The sequence below is a fragment of the Charadrius vociferus genome, unplaced genomic scaffold, assembly GCF_000708025.1.
Source record: "Charadrius vociferus isolate BGI_N301 unplaced genomic scaffold, ASM70802v2 scaffold26, whole genome shotgun sequence".
NCBI lineage: Eukaryota > Metazoa > Chordata > Aves > Charadriiformes > Charadriidae > Charadrius > Charadrius vociferus.
The window spans coordinates 108,268-120,677 of NW_009649320.1; positions in this window are offsets into that span (position 1 = coordinate 108,268).

Genomic DNA, 12,410 nt, shown 5'->3' on the forward strand with positions numbered 1-12,410 from the left:
AGACTGCCTAGAATATGGCAGAGCCTATTAGGACTGCAATAACAACATTGATTTTAGGGATTTTCCCCTCCCTCCAAATACACTGCACACTTTTTTGATGTGTGAAGAGACTGAAGCTTCTTAAAAGATATTTTCAATGGGATAGTTCTGAAGACTTCAGATAAAATATTTCAACACAGTACCTGCAGGGACAGGAGAAATTGCTTCAGTTCATTTTGCCTTAGTTAGAGTCGTGTTAAATCAACTGCTCTTGGCGTTTGCAGGACTTTGTAGACATTCTTTCAAAAGTGTTTGAAAAGCTTCAAATAGATGAAGGTCTTCAAAAGGCAACTAGCACATGGGACTGACATCAGTAATGCTCCAAAGACTGTCCAAAAGGGCCAATACATGATATAAATGGGCTTTATTACCTTTTTTTTTTTCATCTCAGATACTAGGCATGTTCTGTCTTTGTTACATGATCCACTTGCTGCCAAGAGGATACCTGATACATAGCTTGATTAGTAGGAGACATGAGGGCCTGATTCTTCACAGCCTTGAAGTGGATATACCTATTTTCTTGTGACTTTAATACGCTGCCAGTTTAACTGGTAATTTGTGAAGTTTCTCTATCAGGAGCGGTGAGAACACAAAGTGTGATGTAAATCAGCCGTGGTGACATCTGCTTCCTCCACTACATTTCCCTTTGGTGGTGTGTAGCATTGCACAGCCTCACACAAATTGAAAAGACCAGTGCTTCAGTCTGAGCTACTGCAATGTAAGCTGCTCTCCTCAAGAAGTGTAGAGGCAGGGATCTTGCCAACCCCATCCACATAGGCAGCTCCCATTATGTTTTAGCAGATCTGTTTGTATAAACACAGGTTTAATGAGTCAAATTCGCAAACAGCAAGACACTTTAATGACTTTTCATGGGAAACACCTGTAATAGTACAAATTCCTAGGATACAAACAAGAGGATCTATTTGTTCATTCATACTTGTGCGTGGGTAATTAAACCACACTTATTGTAACAGAGAGGGGAGGGCTTCCAGCTATATTACTGTCTCTCTAAAGTGGGAAAGTGTATGGTGCTTTCCTTCCCACTGGAGATCATCGATGATCCAGTGCAGGTCCTTGTAAAAGATCAGCCTCCTGAATGCAGAATTAAAACCTTTTTTTTTTCCTGCAGAAAGTGCCTCTGTGTTTGCAGAGGGGAGAAGGTGACTACATTTGTATCCTGGGATATTAAGAGCTCCTTTAGATACCCCATTGCCTGGCTCTGAAATTCACCCCTAGAGCCTGGCCCAGCCACTTCTGTGAAAAGTCGTTTTAAAAAGCAAGAAAGAACAATATGATCGCAGGAGTGCATCTAACAGAGTTGTTACACCACAGTGCTGTGGATTTTCCTGATGGCTCAGCGTGCCAAACCCAGGTTTATTGCATCATTTTAGTCTTGTTACGAAGTGGGAGAAATGTGTACAACTGAAATAGGCTGGTGTGTACCTGCTTGTAATAAAGTTGCTCAGTAGTCTGGAAAGTCTGTTGCTTGTGATAAATAATCCTCAAAGTGGCATATTCTCATAAATATGCAGCCCTTGCTGTGCAACTTTAAAGAAAATCTTTTTGTCTCTTTGGTCATAGACTTAGAGACATACTTACTCTTGTTACTGTGAGTCAATAGATGTATACCAGGTATGAGTGTGAATCACAGAGTTTTCCAACAGGGCAATAAAGAGCTTATATATAATAATACCAGAATGACCTTTAAAATGTGTTATAAGAGTAAGTTAAGATAAAAGGTTCACCCAAAAAGATATACTTTCTTCTTAATGCTAATCATGTTTACGGATTGTTGCTATAGAGACCAGAGAAGCCAGGCATTTTCTTTCTCAAGGAAAGCAATGACATCTTCGCATTTTCCTGTCAAATCTCTCTTTTGCATTTTGGGGCTTTGAAGCAGCTTTGATGGAGGTGTTTTCAAAGGGAATAAAAGCAGAAGGTATTTTCCCCATGCTGAAGGTACCTGTTTGTAACCTCTAACATAGTCATCTGGTAAAGTTTAAACTGAAGGGAAAGAGGCAGCAGGTATTGTTTATTTCTGTTCACTTGTTGCTCCTTAGTATATCCAGTTCAAATTGAAATTTGCGTATTTCATCCTAGAATGAGAGGTTAGTTCCTTTTTTACACTCAAAATCTTTTTATTTTAATATAAACTTTACTAAAATATTTTCATATCGCTCAAGATGAAACTTTGGGATGATTCGTTGATCCTTTAGCTTTCAAAGAATCATAGAATAATTCAAGTTGGACCTTGGAGGTTTCTACTCCAAACCTCTGTCCAAAGCAGGGCCAGCTCTGGAACAAGACCAGGCTCTTCAAGGCTGCATCTGCTTGGATCTTGAAAACCTTCAGGGATGAGGACAGTGCAACCTTTCAGGGCAACTTGCTCTGCTACCTGGCTGTCCTCATGGGGAAAAAACTTCTCCTTGTACCCTGTCTAAATCTCTCTTGTTGCAATTTTGCCTGTTATCTCTTGTCCTCTCCCATGCATTGCTACGAAGGGCTGAGTTCCATCTTCTTGGTGACCCCTTGTAGGCACTGGTAGGCAGTGGTACTAACCGGTGCCGTCAAAGTCACCCTTTCTCCCTGCTCACCCAGCCTGACTCCTACAAGTGCTCCAGTCCCCAGAAACCCCTCCTCTGAGCCCCTCCAGTTTGTCCATGTCTGTCCTGTGCTAGGGGCCCCAAAACTTGATGCAGTGTGTAGATGGGGTCTAATGAGTGCTCTGTAGAGGCAACTAATCCCTTCCCTCAATCTGTGGTACACGCCCCTGTTCATACAACCCACAGTGCTGTCATCCTTCATGTCTGCTAAGGTCCACTGTGGACACTGGCTGAGTTTGATGTCCACCAGGGTTCCTCTAGTTCTTTCTAGTGGAGCTGCTCCTCAGCAGCCATTCCTCGCTAATTTGCCAATGCGTGAATAGTCCTGTGCTCCCACATTTTTCATTCCCAGCTTATGCTGAACTCTCTTTTTCATCACATCTTGCAGGTAAATAGCCTTTTTCAAACCCCAGGCCAATTGCCCACATTAATCCTTGTCTCTTCTTTCTCTTGAAGGTAAGCTATGTATTTTTGTGCTGCTGTGGGCCACAATGATTCAAAACACAGCCCCCCCTTCTGATGCTTTGGTGTCTCTGCCGCAGTTTCTTCCTTACCTGCCTATCTGAAATATTTTATGACAAGCCTTTTATTCATTTGAGAGTTATACTTGATGCAGTCATCGTCTCCATCTGACCTATCCACTGAATTTACTTCCAACAGCACAGGTGTGGGGTTTTTTTACAAAAGTGCTGCATTTATAAATCTGGCTTGAGTTATTCATCCTGCATATGCATGTCACTGACCGAATGTCACTGTGATCTCCTTACAGGCTGACTGGCCAGATAGAGTTATGCTCCCCTGAGAAAGGAGAGAGACTGCGAGCTCCCCAGCGCAGCGGAGTTTGCGGGAGAGACAAAGTAATCTGTTAGACACTGCAGCTCCATTTTCCCCTTTCTTCACTGCTTGAAGCATGGCATCAAAGATAGGAAAGAAAAAAGGTTTCTGTTCCCACTCACCTCCTTTCCCAGGCTCACGCTTTTATTATGATATCTGTCAGGAAACACAGGGCAGGCGAGAGACGCTGCCTTTCCTCTCTGTCACAGGAGCTAGTGGCATCCGCAACCTCCTGTATAAACCTGAAGGAAACCGGCACCTACCGAAGATTTGTGCTGCTCTTTGGTGGGGACTATGTATTGCCTAAAAAACTGCCAGAGAAGTGCTTGTCACTGTTAGTGTGTCTGGCATAACAAGTCAATTGCATTTGGCATTTCTGAACAGAGGGCTGGTCTGGATAAAAAGCCACTGGACTTCTCATGCTGAGGGTCCAGCAGGTGGCTGGGAACCAGGTTTCAACTTTTTTTTTTTTATTGATAGCCTAAATGTTGGAGGAAAAAGTGTTTAACAGCAAATATTAACATGTTCCGTAGTCACTTGGAAACTTATGAATTATGGTTTCTTTTTACTGACGATCATCTTTACCACTCTCATGACAGGTCTATTTGTTCAGAGGTTTTTAAACTGATGAGTTTACATTCCTAGCGACTAGAAACCCTCTCTCCTTTTGTCAAAGGCTTATCCCTGGGAAATGACTGCTTCCCAAGTAGACGAACTTAGGAAAGAGGGTGCAATTCTGCTGTCACACTACATCTTGGGTAAAAGCTCATTCTCTTTGCTCTTCGCAGACTCCCAGATTCAAGACTTTCCTTGGCTTGCAAAAAGTCATTAGGACTATCAACACGAAATGACTTCCAGCTCATCCGTGCACCAGACCCTTTGCAGCTTCTGACAATCAGGCCGCTGCTGAAAAATCACTGGGTAAAGAAAAGCTGAGAGGAAAACATAGCCAGCTTGGTGGTTCAGTCTTCAACAAAAATACTGAGAGGTGAAACAATAATCAAGTCTCTGCAATGTTTTACAAGAGAACAAGTCTCTCTCTGGTACTCATGAATGTCAGTTGAAATGACCTTTTAAAAGCGGCAATATGTCATGGTTCAGGGAAAAACAGGAAAATGTATTCTTTCAGATTGAGAATGTCATCAAAATGTTAGTCGGAGTCTTTGGATTTGGAAAAAAATTGTTATCTTTGCCACTTTGCTTCAAATGATGAAGATAGGGAAGTGCTGCATTATATAAGGCGCTGTGATTTGAAGCAGAAGAGGAAAACAGAGTTCAGGAGTTTGCAGTGGGTTGTGGTTTGATTGATCACTTTTTCTCTGTAGCACACATTAATGACTGTACTATTCCCATAAATTCTTCCTTTGACCTTTCTGTCAAAGTAAGCATGACAAAATGACAAGTGCATTTCTCGCAGCTTTTGGACCAAGAACAGATTGTGTATTACCCCTTGAGAGCCTGGGCTAGCATTGCTCCAAATATTTTTCTTTCATGTGGTAGCCTAAATCCTTTATTCTCCAGCCCTTCAGGATCCATGTTTAATATTGGTCCAATGGGTGTTTTTTTGATAAATATTTATATTGCATGTCAATGCTCAGGTATTTCCTTTTTTGATTACATTGTCTCATGAGTTCATGAATCTTTCTAAGTTGATTGTAAGCTTTATGAAGAAACCCCTTTGGTATATGGAGAAAAGGTCCATCTTAGATTCTGCACGCAAAATAAATTTATTTGAAATGACCATAATACTATGTTTTATGCTAAAAGGTAACTTAAAATCAATTTTAGTCATTTTCTTCCAATGAAAAGATGCCTGCAAGCTCACAGCCTCCACAAATTGTGGTATGGACTGATGAAAATGAAGACATACTAAGAAATGATGGTGCAGTGCTGTTGCAGTTGTAAACTGTTGTTGCAAAGACCAGTTCTTATCCAGAGGGAACAGTTGGTTGAACTGTTTTTCATGTTTGCTGGATGAGATTTTAGAGCAATCTGTGGTATGAACGCCGCAGGCTTGTGACTGGGTGGCCACAGCCACATGAGTGCCTTCACATTAATATGGTGCCCAATGCGCCCTAATTCATACAGCAAACGCTTTGGGGCAGGGAGACCTGGAGCTTGGGAGAGTGGTGACTGAGCAGAGCCAGGCAGGAGGTGGGTGAGTGCTCACCAGCCCAGGTGGGATCTGGCTACCCAACTCAGCAGGTCTACTGGATGCCTCCCTGCATTTGTTGTTGTGGCACACTGATCTCCAGATCATTTTCTTCTGCTAGGAAAAAATAAACAACAAAGGCTGGAAAGTTTACTGTGAGTCTTTGATTTACTGATAATTAAAAAGCAGCTAATTTAGATTGTTCAGATATGAAGATACACTGGCCACATTAAAAGTTTACAGATGGTGACTCATCACATGTGGTAACAGGATGACTTTTGGTCTCGCTTTGGTATCTTTCTTCGGTTCTATAAACAGTACTGTACTAAGTAACGTAGGTAATGATATACAGAGCAGATTTCTTATGAGGAACTTCAAATAAAAGAAAGACAGATCTTCAGATGGATCTGTAGTCAGATCTGGCAATAGCGCTGTTAGTTTACATGAGCCGAGAGCTTCACTCTGATTTTTGTTGAGGAAAAACATCAGTGCCAAGAGCATTAAATATTAACCTCAGAAAAGGCTTCAGAAAAGCGATGCGTTGCCAGCTGATGCCTTTAGCAGATTTGTCAAGGGGGCGCTGGACCAAAAGTAGAAAGTGATCTTTTTAGGGTCTTAGTAACAATACTACTACTTTGATGTTGGTCCCTTAACTAGAAAAGCAGTGATGAAAGTGGTATTTTCAAGGGTAAACTTGAGTAATTCAGTAATAAGGACAAAGTAAAGTACACAAATGCTGGAGATTTCCTGTTGGAATAAAAATGAAATTGCAGAACATTCAGCTGGAAATTAAACATACAATGGTAGAGGTTTTGGAAGTCACAACATTAGTTTTGGTTTGGCTGATGCTTAATTTCAAGAAGCCAAAAAGAGGCAAAAAATATAGGTAGGAATTCACTAGGATTTTTCTTATCTGGTGAACTCATCTCTGTCTAAAATGTGCCCCATATGATAAAAAGTGGCAGAAAACCATTTGTTGGTATCTAAAAGAGTGCTGGCAAGTCTTAAAACCTCTAAGAAGCCTGAGAGCTGTTTCAGATTTACATTTTACTTTCAGATATGCACAGTAAATTGTGCACAAGATAGAGAATGGAAGTTGTATACAAATTCAAATTATGCAGCATAGTTTTAAGGAGCATGAATTCAGTTTTACTGCTGATGTAGATGTCTAAATGAGTTGGCATTCAAGGCACATCCATATTTGCAGTGGTGGGCAGCAAGGAAAGCATGAAAGTGTATAATGCAAAAGAACGATATTTGAAAAGAGCAGGGTTTTTTGGTTTGTTTGTTGGTTGTTTGTTTTTTTTTTTAAAATGATAAACTGACACCTCAAATCAGCATATATCTCTGGTTTGACTTTTGATTTCTAGTAAATAAAGACCTGATTCCTGTTCAGTATTGCTACTGGGTGAACAATAATCAAGAAATAAACAATTTTTACATAGAATAAGCAGAGAGTAACAATTCTGTTCCTAAAAGACAATTTTGTGACTCACAGATGTCTCAGGTATTTCCAAGATAGACAAAGGCTGTAAATGACACCAAAGATACTTTGCTGCTGCAGCGCATATAATGGGAATGAATCAGGACAATGAAGAGACACTTAAGGAGGTAGAAAATGGAATCCTTGCAGGCTTACAAGTCAGTGTCCTAGGACATTTCTGCTGTCTAGTGAACTTTCATGCCCAAATACAACACATTGCTGCATAAATAATCCAAATAAGATGAAGAACAGACGAATCAATTGGTATTAGGGAGAGGCAATATTTAAAAAAAGAGAGACTTTTCAGTTTACATTGCTGACTCCAGGAATAATAAAAGCAAGACTGTTGTGGAACAAAATGTGGTGGGTTTAACTTCTGGCTCTGGTTACTGAACACTGTAGGGCATTGACAAAAATTTTACAAAAATAGGTGAGTGCATTATGGATAGCAATCCTTTTAATAGCAGACAGAGTATCCTGGAAGATGGTGACCAAAAGCCTCCAGCAGAAACATCCTTCCAGATGTTACCTACCAAGACCCCTAAAATCAAGAGACTGACTTAAACTTAATATGATTTTTAAAAGTAATAATTTATGGATATTTTTATTTGCTTTGTGATATCTAAGCCTTTTTTGTTGTTGTTGTTTTTCATTTCAAGGCTTCCATACAATCCTGAGGGCTAGAAGTTTCCTTTCTTTAAATTAAAGTTGAAATTTCCATGTAAGTAATTGATTCCTGGAACTGAAGCTTTAAGAAAAGCGCTAACTGCCAGAAGGCTTGGAATAAACTCTCAAGAGCTGATAACACTGAGATTTATATGAGCAAATGACATTCATTTCTATGGGATTTACTTAGTAGTGGAATTTTAGGAGCCTAGAAAGGTGCTCCTTAGAAGTCAAATTCAGTCAAGAAGAGTTTAGATGTGAGACAGTAGTAATAATGGTAACGACATAAAGTAAAAGAGAGCTGCCAGTGATGCTGAGGATAATTCACTCACAGTGCGAATTATTAATTTGCTGGTTTGACTGTTGATAAATGCTTGCAACAACCTCTGAACTACATTTTCTTGACTGACACCTTCATGATTTGGTCTCCTAGCATGGTAGGTCCACTACAGAAGTAAGTCCTGAAAATTTTAAGAGGATTTAAGGGTAAGGTGCCAGGATAAGGTATTTTCTATGGTCGCTGTTGTTATTAAATGCTCTTTTGAACACATTTCTGTTGAAAAAAGCATTCAGATTTTCATTGAAACAAAACCCTGAAAGTTCTTTAGTTTTTACTGACAGGAAAGCATTCAGCATCTTCCGTAAATGGATTTTCTTTTTTTTTTTTCAGCTAAAATCTAAAATAATCAGGAAAAATAATATTTTTTTCCCATAAAATTGTGAAAAATAAAACCACAAGCTCTCCTTTAGGACAAGCTCAGACTTAAAAAATTTGCTCTGTCTCCTCAAATACGGTGTATCAAACCTAGTCCAACTCAGATTTACGACATCAGGTTCTGGCCTCACTTCAAATACCATAAAGCTGTGGGCTACACTGTTATTCTGGTTATGTGTTGACTCCAGGGGAGTTTCTCCATTTGTGGTATCTGACTGAAATTACTCAACACATCACACTGTAACTTGTTCCTTTTTGTGCTGTCTCTAGTGCGAGTCCTGGAGACCTCTGAGCTTCAGAGACCATGCAGGTACTCCATGTGCAGTCTGGCTGCAGGCGAGGACAGCTGATCCCAACTGTGGCGACCATGCAGATGACGCCCAGGTGCACAAGCCAGGAGAGAGCCAAGTGTCCCAGCCTGGGTCATTGAGGGACCACAAGGTCAGGAGTTATTGTAGTGGATTCTGAGGTCTGCCTGTAACTCTGGAGGTGTCAGCCCTGAGCAGAAATGAGAGTGTGATGTGGGATGTGCCTGTCAGAGAAACCGTGATAAGAAGCGCATCTTACCCCACATGAGTGCCTCTAAACAGCAAAGGTGATGGAAGTGCTGAGGCAGAGGATGAAAACAGGAGCCGGGGATCAATGTGATTCCAGCCAGGCTGTGGTGGTCTGGGTGAGTGGTTGTCGTGTTATGGCCAATTAGACTTGTTGCAGTTAGGAGGAAAAAAGTTAACTTAGCCAGCAAGTCTTGTGTTTCAAACTTTTGAACTGATCATTTATGGTCCTCCCTAGCCTTTAAGATTTTAGAAATAACAATTCTGACTCTTCTACATATTAGTTGTATTTTTTTAACTGGAAAAGGAAAACAAGGTTTCCTGGTTTTAAGCTCACCATTATTTCTCAAGTTTGGATGAGCCAGTTATTTGGAATTGACATTGAAGTAAGCTGGAATGAAGACACTCTCCTCTTGGCACCTGCAGAAAAGACTAGCCCTGCCAAGAGCTGACTTACTGCTTCAGCAACAGCTAGGTTTTTGTGCTCAGTGACCTCATTAATTTCACCCATTTGACTTCAAAACAGTAGCAAGTGTGTACTTGTTTAAGGACTATTTTAATTAAATTTTATTGTTTGCTTATATTATATTTAATGCTAAATACAACGTGATAATTTAAAATTTAACTGTACACAGATTGACTGAGAAGAAGAAAATGTTGAGTCTATTAAATGCAGTTAAAAAAATGTGGGTTTTTTTTCTAACATGTTTTTAAATCAATATTGCTACCAGGCAGAAGATAAGTAGTGTGTACAAGATGTATTATTTTTACAGTGGAGTGGGCAGTAAAAGGTGTACTCAAGCACCCGACTTTAAGAGCTAGACTGATTTCTTCTCCTCTTGAAGACAGAGGCATCCGTCAAGGAAGCAAGGTCTGTGTTTGTGGGTCAGAGAGTAAATGTCTGGTGGACAGTGTACCTGGAGCGGGGCAAGGCTTTCTGGGATGCTTCTTTGGCCCTGAGAGAAGATAAAAAGAGTTCTTCTCTTTTTTCTCATCTCTTTTAAGGGTGAAAACATGGTGGTAGATGATTAGTTTTTGGAAGGTGAAAAGTCTGGCTGACCCTGAGGTTGGCCCAGGATAGCATGCTTCTACAAAGCAAAGCACTTGCCCAGTACAAGGAAGATTTGCTGTAGACAAGCATGGAGAAGATGACCAGGGGTGGAGCCAGAAAATAAGAAAACAACAGGCTAAACCAGCAGCTTTCTTTGGCAGCAAGAAGCCCTGAGGAGCAGCCCTGGTGGAAGCTGCTGGTTAGCTGCCCAAGGAGAGGGCCGAAAGCAGCAGTCCCACCTTCTATGGAACGCAAATAACATCAGGTAACAGCAGGACACTGAGGAAGTAAAACCAAACACAAATGAAGGGTGGTGAAAAGCAGGCAGTACCCTGGAAATGTCAGGGTGCTGATATTGTGCGCGTGGCATGAACATGTGCCCATGGCCAGCACTAAAGGCAGGAGCAGCACCAAGTTCCAGGGCAACCTCCTCAACCTCCAAGGATGAATTTGGCAAAAGGGCAGAAACAAATTCCCCACTGTCAGCTCAAGCTCAGAAGAGCCGGGAAAAGGGCTAAAGGAACAGTATATTGGAAGTGCTGTACCCACATCTGTTATTCCACCTGGGGATGCTTTGATTTCCAGGGTGAGAAAGGGGATCTGTAGCGACTCCACAGCACGTGTAAAGCCTCGCTGGTCTGCCAGGGCCACCATGCCAGGCATTATGGACACACCTTAGATTAAGCTATGCACTAACCAGCTCCGGCTGTGGTAAGTCAGTAGGTGGTGGCACACAAATTAAGCCAATAAAAATTGTTAGAAGAAAATATTCAGCAATTTGCATCAAGCTGGGAGAGGTCTGCAGGGAGGAAGTGTTTGGAGAAGGTGTGGTGCAATCAGCCTGTAGGTACCTGGGTACGGTGCTAGCTGCAGTTGAAGTGCTATGTTTGTTTTCTTACTAGGAAACCAGCTCAGCTTTACAAGCTCAGAGCCTTTTCTGTTATTTCCCCAGTGTGCAGTACAGGACATAGCAATCACCTCCGTACCTTCCTCGTGCGAGTGGTTGCAAACGTCCCATTACGTTTCTCCTGCACTTTTCAAGGTAGTGCCAGTAATTTGCTCAGTCAGAACAGGCCTCCCCTCTATTTCAGTGAGATGAAGAGATTTCCTTTATGCATGTTTTTGCTAGTCCGGTTTTGGGGAGCACCCAGGCTTGAAATGAGGCAAAAGCTTTGAGTGCTAGAGCCGTCTGGCTGATTTTAAGAGGTTTGCAAAGCTTTAATCCCTCGGTTAGAGACTTAAGGCATACTTCTGTCATAGTCTATAAGCTGTGAACTGAGGGAGCTTTGCTGGGTGGGGAAGGAGCAAAGACAACAGAAGCTCCCATCACTCTGACCTGGCTTCACAAAGCAAAGCAATCCAGGACTGTTATTGCTATGTGCCTGCTGATTAATGGGTTACCCTTTCCAGGCACTGGGGACTCGGGGAACACCCCTTTACTTACCCCAGTGGCTCCACTGAAGTGACCTGCGTGCATAATGCTGCTGGTGCTGAAAGTTACTGCAATATTTATTAAAATAAATGGGCCAACTAGTTTGGGATGAATTTCGAACCAACCAGTTGCCGAAAATTCAAACACTTTTTTCTTCCAGACTTACTTATTTGTGGAATAACAGAACTTCTGGTTTTGCAGAAACCTTGACCATACTGGTGCAGGTCTCTTTTTTCCATGTGTTTCTTTACACACACTGCCTGCTGCCCATTGCCTGTTTTCCTTCTGTTTTAGCTCAGCTACTGCTGTTTCATTTAAAACTCCTTTTGCTGAATCTAGGGAAGGGAAGCCTGCTGCCAACAGTGCCATAAAGCTGAGACTAACAATTGTTAAATGCAGAGTAAGCAAGCTGGTAGAATGGGAAAAAGTTATGTTTCCTTTTGATCTTCCACTGCTATCTTTTAGGACAGCCATATTAATGATAAGCCCCACATATGAACTTGATGGGGTTCTTTTAATTACACAGGATGTAATTGGCTCTGTGCAATATCGAAGCGAATCTCCAAGGCCTTACAAATTTTCATGGCCCGGCCACCAAAAGGCTGCTTGGATCACTAGCAAAAAACAACTCAGCAAACTGCATGGGAGAGCCAACTTAGAAGGGCCGTGGAGACACAGACAGAACATACAGAAGGAACAAATAACTTTGCTGTTCAAGAATGGAAAAAACTCGGTTCCCTGAAGTTTTGATTCGTTCACTTATGAACATTGGGAAGAAGCGCAGGAGGAAGGCACAGTAATTTATTAAAGTTAGGGAACGTACTTCACACATAAAGGATTGCACTGAAAAAAACACCGAAGAGGGAAAAAAAGAAAAAAGC